The 9,872-nt window shown below is 38.3% G+C and overlaps 1 non-coding gene across 1 annotated transcript; it reads left to right on the forward strand.

The window, feature by feature from the left end:
• Nucleotides 1–6,097: 6,097 nt before the first annotated feature.
• On the forward strand, nucleotides 6,098–6,203 carry LOC122025912. The gene has a single exon (XR_006123925.1). It is a non-coding gene; the product is annotated as a small nucleolar RNA R71 (small nucleolar RNA).
• Nucleotides 6,204–9,872: the final 3,669 nt, after the last annotated feature.

The following is a 9,872-nucleotide window of genomic DNA, read 5'->3' on the forward strand; positions in this document are numbered from 1 at the left end:
ATGGCTGAAATTTAACAAGTATTCATTAGGGCTAAAAGCAAGCATACAAGCATGTGAACTTGAACTAACATCATGTATAAATTCATAATAAGGCATCATACAATGGGTATGGCCGAAACTTACCCTAGCCTCATTTTAGGTCATTAAACAACATATAGCATGAGAACTTTGGCTTTCTACTTATCATATTTCATGTAGAGTGACATGAGCATATTTAATTTTTGTTCTAGGGTTTCTAGGGCATCTATCCCTTCATGGCCGAAACATACAATGGTCCATTTAGGTCATAGAAAAATCATACAAGCATGTGACACAATCAACATATTATCATATTTCCATAAGAAGCATTTTTAACACATTTGGTTTCAATTCTAAGGCCTCTAGGTCATTTAAACCTTACTTGGCCGAGACTCATCAGTGCTTAAACTTGCTTCAATAGCCTAAAAGCATAGGAAGTCATACAAGTTTCATAGCATGTACAAAGACAAGCATAATAAACATACATGTGAATTGTGTCTTAGGCTTCCTAGGTTTCTTTCCTTTTTCTTTTATTTTTCCTCATGGCCGAAACCTACCAATCTCTAAACTAGGTTTTAAGTGGCCTAAAGCATGGAAAATCTAAGTAAGTTTCATGGCAAAAATTACTAAGAACATCATATACAAATTTGGTTCATAAACAAACTAGGACCCTTGTGATCTTACATGTCATATATCATGTAACTAAATTCACTATACCCTAATTAAGCATGAGAGCATTAAACAACTTTCATATCTTAATATCACAGAGGTCTTGAGCATGTTAAAATTTTGTTTAAGCTTTTCTAAGCTATCCATCTTATCATGGCCGAAACTCTTAATGAAGAGTTCATGAATTTCTAGCAATATTCAACATGCAATTCTTTAAGAGAACTCTATATTCTATCATATAAACATGGTTACTTAAATTTAAAGGTCTTCCTAACCCTAAGCTCTTTTCTTGGCCGAAACATATGAGTGGGTTTCTTTTGGTTCCAAGTAACTTTCAAGCAAGAAAAACCAATAAAAGACCCTTAGTAATTCATGGAGGGAATCTTGTACTAGTTTGGTTAAATAATGATTTCCCTAACCTCTTTAAAATATTTTTGGCTGAAATTCTAGGGTTAGGTACTCCTCTGACCAAGCATCATATAGGTATAAAAACATGAAGGAAAACCTTCCTACATAGCATAGAAAAGATATCATGAAATGAGGACTTGTTTAAACCTTCCTAGATTTGAAAGCTCTTCTTTGGCCGAATTTTTCTTAAATTCTATTCTAGGTTTTCTAATCCTCATAAAATCCGAAAAGCACATAAAACGCCTTGTACCATAGGTGAGGGGAAGCTTACATCCTTTTCTCTTGTGGATCTAAGGTGTGGTGATGGAAGAAGTAGCCTCTTCTTCTAGTTCCCTTTCCTTGATTCCCTTGCTAAGTCCTCCTTGTATCTTTGGCTTTCTTAGGAGAAAACCTTGGCTTGGGGCCGAAGATGGAGGAGAGGGGACTGAGGGTTCGGTGAGGAAGAGGAGAGAATGAGAAAAATGAGAGAAAATAGAATTTTCCCTTCACATATTCTCTTTTATGTTAAGGGGAAAGAGGTAGCAAACTTGGTTTTTGCTTTCCTTCTCCCTTAGCCTTTTTTTTCTATTTTCTTTTATTTATTTTATTTTCTAATTTATTCTCATCATTCATGATGAAACAAGGGGGAATAAATCCCCTTAATTCTTCATTTAAGGTCACGGCAAGAGAGGGAAAAGAGAGAGGAAGGCGAGTTGTCTTTCTCTTGCTCTTTTCTTGTTTTCTCTTCTTAGATCTTTACTCCTATCTTTATTATGCATTCCCTTTCCTTGCTATCAATATCTTCTCTCTATCCCAATTGGTTTCTACTAATTAATTCTATAAATTAGAGTATAAGAGGTTCAAGGTTCAATCCTTGACCATTCCCTATTTTTATTTCTTTTTATTTCTTTTTGGTTCAACATTCTACTAATATTTTTCTAAGGCAAATTCATCATTCTCATATTTATCTTAAAAGCTTAGTGGGTGTTACACGTCCGTTAGCGGGGTAGCCCTATCACGACACCCCTCGGTCATACGATCTAGGGTATCCCCCTACGGGATTAACAATTCTACACAACTATTTGATAAGACATGCAAAAGATATATATAAGCATTCACACACACACATCATCAAATATGAACAAGGCATTAACAAGTCATTGAATAGAAACATAACAAATCTACATAGTTTTACATCTCCATCACATCACATCACAAATACTCCCTAATCCTAGATCTGAAGATCTACTCCATTGCAAAGGAAGAACAACCCCAAAATATAAAGAAAAACATACTTACAACCCTAGATTTGAGAAGAAGGGGAAAAAGAGATGTTTGCCAATGATTCCGATGTCTTGGGGATGCCTCCTTGCTCCGAAGATGGATGGATCTTCAAGGGAATGGAGGTGAATGAAGCTCTAGGGTTTCCCCCTAAGGGGAGAACGCTTCCCCAAGGAGAGGGACGAAGTCCCAAACCCAAGATCCCCTTGAAAAGGGGGAGAAACCCCCCTTTATAGAGTAGGGTGTGGCCTCCACACGACCTATGACACGGTCCTGTGGCCTTCACAATGCCGTGTGCATCTTCTTCTCGGCTAAGGTGACACGGCCGTGTAGATTCACACAGTCGTGTGCCGCTTCAACACTAGATGACCTACATGACCGTGTTGCTCACACGACCTCACCCAACTTTGAGTCACACGGCCGTGTGGCTCACACGACCGTGTGGCTCACACGGCCGTGGCCTTCTTCCTCTCTGCCAAAATCACACGGCCGTGTATATTCACACGGCAGTGGCCTTCTTCACCTGCATGGCCTCTAGAGAAATGACACGGGCATGCCATTTGGCACGACCTTGCCTTGCTTTGCTTCTAGATTGTTGGCATGGCCATGTGGGTCACATGGCTGTGGTCCTCCTTGCCTCTGGAACATTGGCATGGTCGTGCCATTTGGCATGGCCAAAGAATAATAATGGCCACACAGCTGTGTGGCCTACACGACCCAAGCTCTTGTGTGCGTTTTAGCTTTATTTTTGCTCCAAATAGCGTCCTGTCAATAAAAACAAGCAAAGAGAAGATCTCTAAAAAAAATATAATGGAAGTATGACATTATAAAGAAATAGGGTGCAATAAACATAGATTATACTCATGAAATACAAGTAGATGTGCGTCAAAGTATGTATAAAAGTGTATATAATCTATGCACATCACACCCCCAGACTTAAACCTTTGTTTATTCTCAAGCAAAACCCGTAATCTAGACTCATGTGGTTAGATAATGCATCATAATATCTTGCAAGTCAAACTAATCCTATCAAATGATTTCATTGGTGAGCAAGATAAAAAAGTAGTTTTGAGTATGCCTATGTTTATCAAGTTTCAATCCCTAAGCCTAGTCAAGTCGTCATAGACCGTATTCCTTATGCTTCTGGCGATAGGTACTTACCTGCCACACGCTTGGTTCATCCTTCTCAATCTACCCAAGGTCTCAAAGGTGTGCTAGATATCAAGAGAAGCATAGCAGTTATTTCCCCAGTAACCTAACTCGATCTCAAAGGGGTGTAACTTGTTAGTTTCCACTCATGACAACTATTTTTTATATCCCTTATTCATTTTTTTTCATCATTTTTTAAAGTGATTGCAAGATGAAACACTTGAACACAAATACATATAAGTGCAAATGTTGGGATATTTTGATTTTTTCAAATGAGTTGACATGATTCGAGCATCATCCAGTATCCAAAATGTAGTTTGAGAAATCACCACGAAAACACTAGTACTAATCAAGTTCTATGAATCATGACTATTTTCAGAGTTTTTTACCATCAAAACTAGGCAAAGTGTATAGAGATCCTAAAACAAGGTCAATACTTAAAGTCTTATAGTAAAAACATTGCTCACTTCATGCTATCATAAATAGAAAAAGATAGATCACTAAACATACTAGCACCATATGTAACACATAAGCCACATGAAATCTAGAATAAACGTGCTAGTATTTTGTAATAAGGAACAAACAATCATGATGTGATGAACGATGCAACTAGTAAAAAAAATTTATCATGTAAAAATAAATAAGCAAAAACTAAACTAAACCAAATGCATCTAATGCATCCCCCCAGACTTAAACTTTTCATTGTCCCAATGAAAACTAAAAACAATGCGGAGGAGATTAAAAGTAAGAGAAGTTACCAAATGATGTGTGCCCAATGCCCATGTCATTAACTTCTCCATCATGTAGTTGCACTCCTCCTAATCTTTGAATCCTATAAAAGAAGATTGACAACACAAATTAAGTAGAGGATACATGTTTATTAAAAAGAAAGAAATGAAACTAGATAGAACTAAAGACATAAAGGAAAATAAGGAAAATGAACTTGGGTTGCTTCCTAAGAAGCGCTTGTTTAAGGTCATTAGCTCGACCACCTCATTAGATTCATCTAAATCTCGCTCTTGGAGGGGTAAGATATTTTAGAACCCTCCTATCAGGGACTCTTATTATAGAGAGAGCTTTCAACAAAGGAGCTACAAAGTAAAGTATAACTCTCTCTATCTTCGTCTTCTTAGAAGTTTTTTCAGGTGGTCGAAGATGGTTGAGATTGAGCTTCCAAATATCGGCCTCATGAAAATCTGCACACTAGAAGAAATACAAATCTCCCACATACATGTTAAATAAGATAGAACCAAAACCATATTAAGATAAGAAGAATAAGAAATAAAAGCTGAATCACATCCAACAAAGTCAAATATAGGTACCTCTATAAAATTTTCTAAAAGATCACAAGAAGTACTAACCTTTCTTTGCTGAGAGATACCTGAAAGTTCTAAACATGTGAATGTGACTTCCTCTGAATCAAATGATGGTTCTGGCTCTGGCTCAGGTGTTGGTCCTACCAAAGGTGGTGATTCTTGAGACTCTGCCAACTCTGCATAAGTCCCTACGCATTGGTCCTTAGCTTGTTCAATCTTTGTAACTCTCATAATCTCTAAGGGTTGTGTGGACAAAGGAGGTGATTCTTGAGATACTGCTTCCACAACACAACTCCCTACACTTCCTTCCATATCATCATCATCAACACAGGCTTCAAAAAACAAACCAACATCAATATCCTCAATAGGAGAATCAATTACAAGAGGATCAATAACTTCTCTTGCAATTTTAAGTTGATCTATCACATCACATTCTTCATTTGAAAATTCAATTTCATCATAACACCTTGTAAACCCAGATGGTAGATATGAAAACTTGATATCCTCTGCATTATCATCACAATCCTCATCCGAAGAGTCTTCATCTTTATATACATTAGGAAATCTGCACTCAACCATATTTGGATCACAGAATTTTCCAGGACTTTCATCTTCATTGACCATCACTAGCCTTTGTGGAAAAGGAACCCTTAGTGAAGGTCTTGGGAAAGGAACTTCCTTTTTTTCATATTCCCTTTGAGCTTGCGGAGGAGGTCCAACATGCTTATCTAGTGTTGGTGTGATCAATCATTGAGGAAAAGGTACTTGTGGCCTTTGGGAACTTCCTAGAGTAATGGAATTGAGTTCTTGTGGTCTTCTATTATTCTTCTCCTCAATTCTGTACAAGTCCTTTCTCAGAAGTTCTTCATGATTCTTGCCACTTCTCAACTTAATATCACTACCATTTTCACTAAATCTTGTCTGTGTAGGAGGGGAATCTTGTTTGAACCATTTTGAAACAATGCTATCAATCTTTTCCCCCAAATGTTTGAACCCCTCATTCTGTGACTTGTGAATTTCAAAATTCATAGATGGTTGAATTACAATTTGTTTGACAGGTTCTCTTACATTTATGGCTTGCACTTCTTGAATTTTTGAAGGAGATTCCATCCAACTTTTGTTCGACTATTCATGGAGGTTCAATGTCACTTGATCAATTAATGTATATGCTTCATCTACACTCGTCCATAAAAGAACCTCCAGCCGATGAATCTAACAAACACTTATCTGAGAAAGAAATTCCCCTATAGAATATGTGCAAGGTCAGCCATTTCTCTAAACTGTGATGAGGGCACTATCTTTGAAGACTCCTGAATATATCCCATGCTTCAAATAGTGATTCTCCATATGCCTGAGCAAAATTGGTGATGCAATTCCTCATATAAATTGTTCTACTTAGAGGGAAAAATGATTCAGAAATTGCTTCTCTAATTGTTCCCAACTTGTGATGCTTTGAGGACGGAGAGAATATAACCAAGTCCTTGCTTTATCCTTGATGCTAAAAGGAAATTCCATCAATAGAACTACATCTACTGACACTCCTTCACAATTCACAATATCACAAAGTTCTAGAAATGTCTCAAGATGTAGATAAGGACTTTCTGATACTTCTCCTCTAAATTTGTGACCTTGTATCATGAAGATTAACTCTGGGTCTAGTTGAAAACTTTCTTCTTCAATCTGAGGCTGCATAATAGGAGATAAAAATCTTACAGAAATGGGTGCAGAGAAATCTCTTAAGGACCTGCTTGACATGTTAGTGCTCATGGTATCTAAAAAAATTATAAGGAAAAATTAAAAATGCAGAATTAAAGACAAGAAATAAAATGCATAATGAAAACAAGAAAGAAAATGCAAAAAGAAAAAGAAAAATGTCTAGAGTAACTCATATGCTAATCAACTAATGTTAATTGAAAACAGTCCCCAGCAACGACGCCAAAAACTTGTTACGTCACCGCAAGTGTACAGTTATGTCGTCAGTAATATAAAAGATTATCGTATCCATAGGGACTGTTGATTAAGCACTAGTTAACTTCACACAGTGAATTATCTAGACAAATGTGGAAAAAGAGAGTAAGAGAAAAAAAAAGAGGGAAGAGAGAAAATGAATCTTAAGAGGGGATTGAGCTAGGAGGATGGAGGATGATAGATTCTAGGATTTCGGTTTCTTTGTAATGCTAGGCAATGTTTCATAGATTGCTTAGTTCCTATATTCTATGTTCATGCTCTTGTAGGAAGTTAGATTCATTACCGACTCTCCCCTGTAGTGGATAAGCCGGCATGATCTCCTACTCTATGTCCTATGCTACTAAATGGAAGTGATTCCTATGAAGTCCGTTAGCGGGGCAGCCCTGTCACGACGCCCCTCAGTCATACAACATAGAAACACACTAACACACAATAACATAGAGATAGAAATAGTGATTATGTCTGATCCCCTACTTCCTTGTGGAGATTTGCTTCTCCCTTCAAGGTGATACCCTAGACGTTTGTTATTGGGGCAACCCTATCATGATGCCCCTCGATCATACGATCTAGGGTATCCCCCCCTACAAGATTAACAATTCTACACAATTATTTGATAAGACATTCAAAAGATATATATAAGCATTCACACACACACACACACATCATCAAATATGAACAAGGCATTAACAAGTCATTGAATAGAAACATGGCAAATCTACATAGTTTTACATCTCCATCACATCACAAATACTCCCTAATCCTAGATCTGGAGATCTACTCCATTGCAAAGGAAGAACAACCTCAAAACATAAAGAAAAGCATACTTACAACCCTAGATTTGAGAAGAAGGGGAAGAAGAGATGCTTGCCAATGATTCCGATGTCTTGGGGATGCCTCCTTGCTCCGGAGATGGACGGATCTTCAAGAGAATGGGGGTGAATGAAGCTCTAGGGTTTCCCCCTAAGGGGAGAACCCTTCCCCAAGGAGAGGAACGAAGTCCCAAACCTAATATCCCCTTGAAAAGGGGGAGAAAACCTCCCTTTATAGAGCAAGGCATGGCCTCCACACGACCCATGACACGGCCGTGTGACCTTCACACCGCCATGTGCATCTTCCTCTCAGCCAAGGTGACACGGCCGTGTAGATTCACACGACCGTGTGCCGCTTCAATATTAGATGGCCTACACGGCCATGTTGCTCACATGACCTCACCCATGACACGGCCGTGGCCTTCTTCCTCTCTACCAAAATCACATGGCCGTGTATATTCACGCGGCCATGGCTTTCTTCACCTACACGGCCTCTGGAGAAATGGCACGGCCGTGCCATTTAGCATGGCCTTGCCTTGCTCTACCACTGGATTATTGACACGGCCGTGTGGGTCACACGGCCGTGGTCCTCCTTGCATCTGGAACATTGGCACGGTCATGCCATTTGGCACGACCAAAGCATGATAATGGCCACACGGCCGTGTGGCCTACACGACCCAAGCTCCTGTGTGCGTTTTAGCTCCATTTTTGCTCCAAATAGTGTTCTATTAATAAAAATAAGCAAAGAGCAGATCTCCAAACAAAATATAATGGAAGTATGATATTATAAAGAAATAGGGTCCAATAAACATAGATTATACTCATAAAATACAAATAGATGAGCGTCAAAGTATGCATAAAAATGTATATAATCTACACACATCATGGTTCCTGTCTGAATCGGGTCAGTCAAGGATTCAGAGATAGTCACTTCTTTAATAGCTGTTACCTCCTTTAGAAGTGATTTGATCTGAATGTTAGATTTTGCTAATTTATGCATCAGATAATTAACTAAATTATATAACCGAGAAGTACTTACAGAGAGATTAGGCCCTTCGGAAATGGATACGGATCCGTGGCTTTGCTTAGACACATTTTCTGATTCGTACTCAGTTTTGGACTCGAACTTAGACTCGGTTTCCATAATATTTGCTTGTACCGGTAGAGCGAGTAAGCTTGCTTATTCTTCTTCATCGGATTCGGATTCATCTGATGACTCGGACTATGTTGGCTTCAACACCTTCTTCTTTCTAGCCTCCTTTGTCTTGCTTGTACCTGCAACCAACGTAACACCTTTCTTGACCGGAGTAGTATTAGTTTGCTCAAATAATTCGTCTATTAAATCATGCTTACTTACTTTCATATTGGAAGTACCTTCGTGTAGCTCAATCAGCTTCTGCCACAATTCTTTTGCACTTGAGAAGGGGCCGACGCGGTTCAGCTCTTCCTTGGTTAGGTCACACTAAAGTGTATACGTTGCTTTAGTGTTTGCTTCTACCTTCTTTATCAGAGTTACATCCTAGTTCTCGCACAAAATTGGTTTGCCGGTGTCGTCAGTTGGAAGTTCAATAATGATTTTGATGATCATCTATACTTCGAAATGAATTTGAAGGTATGACTTCATTAGGCCCTTCCAGTAGCCGAAATCTTCTCCGGTGAAGAGCGGTGGGCGGTCGGTGCTATAGCCTTCTTGAAGAGCCATTTTAGAAAGACAATCTCGCACACAAAAAAAACAAGAAACTTTGTTCCAAGACTTGGTCTTGGATTAGCAGTGCGGGATTAAGAGAAAACTAACAATACACTAATTTTAAAAAATATAATAATAATAATAAAATATAAAAAAAACTATTATTACAAAATTTTGAAAATATGATATCTTGTTAATATTGACCAACGGTGAAAAGATGAAATTGAATTTTTTAAAAATAGTTTTAGAGGGAAAAATGAAAGGAACCCCCCTGCTATGAATTGGAGGGAAAAAACGAAATGAAATTTAAATTGAATTTTGTTAAAAAAAAGTTTAACAAAAACGATATCTAATTTTGTTTTTCAAAAGGGAACCCCCCTGCTCGATTGATGGTTTCACCAATTTAGAACGGCCTGGCTCTGATACCAATTGTTGGATCGAGAAGTGCTAGAGGGGGGGGGGTGAATAGCACTCGTGGCTTTCACAAATTTCGGATTCGAAAACGTATCGAGTTGAGCAGCAGAAATTAAAATAAAATCACACACACACACAGAAAACTCCAAGATTTACTTGGTTCGGAGCCTAGGG

Source organism: Zingiber officinale, chromosome 9B (assembly GCF_018446385.1).
Source record: "Zingiber officinale cultivar Zhangliang chromosome 9B, Zo_v1.1, whole genome shotgun sequence".
NCBI classification, from domain to species: Eukaryota; Viridiplantae; Streptophyta; class Magnoliopsida; order Zingiberales; family Zingiberaceae; genus Zingiber; species Zingiber officinale.